The following is a 548-nucleotide window of genomic DNA, read 5'->3' on the forward strand; positions in this document are numbered from 1 at the left end:
GCTCCAGCGCGGATGAATCTAATGTTCTGAATAGTATGTGTGGCAGTCAGTCACCGCACCGGTGTGGATATTGTACTTTGCACTCACAGATTCTAGCCTACGTCTTGGAATATATGACCCAAATAAGAATTTTCACCGGATATTGTCATCTGAACTAGTAAGTAATAAGTCTGCCACGTTTGTTCTGACCAACTGAGGAAAAATGCATTACAATAAATCGCGCTACCAATGTTGATTTAATCTAAATGAGCTCATATCACATCAAACCGTGCAAATTATTATTATTGTTATACTTTATTCTCAGATTATTAATGTTAACGACATCAGCATTACGTGACTATGATTATAGTGTGTGTGTAGATTTCAATTTCTGTACAGTCTAATCTCTAATTGTCAAACCATTCGAATTTCATATTAAGAAATTCTTTTAACCCAAAAAGCAAATTATGCTCCCTTCGAACTGGTTGTCTTTAAAATACAAAAATCTTTAAAAGCGCAAAGAAAACAAAAATAACATAATTTATTCAACAATTCTTCTCCCCCGAGTT

The 548-nt window shown here is 34.3% G+C and overlaps 1 protein-coding gene across 2 annotated transcripts in view; it reads left to right on the forward strand.

Annotated features, from left to right (window-relative positions):
• LOC107728121 (elongation factor 1-delta-like) overlaps positions 1-548 on the forward strand; it is a 29,557-nt gene that overhangs the window by 3,154 nt on the left and 25,855 nt on the right. The window lies entirely within an intron of this gene.

Source organism: Sinocyclocheilus rhinocerous, unplaced genomic scaffold, assembly GCF_001515625.1.
Source record: "Sinocyclocheilus rhinocerous isolate Xijiao unplaced genomic scaffold, SAMN03320098_v1.1 scaffold936, whole genome shotgun sequence".
Classification (NCBI taxonomy): Eukaryota; Metazoa; Chordata; class Actinopteri; order Cypriniformes; family Cyprinidae; genus Sinocyclocheilus; species Sinocyclocheilus rhinocerous.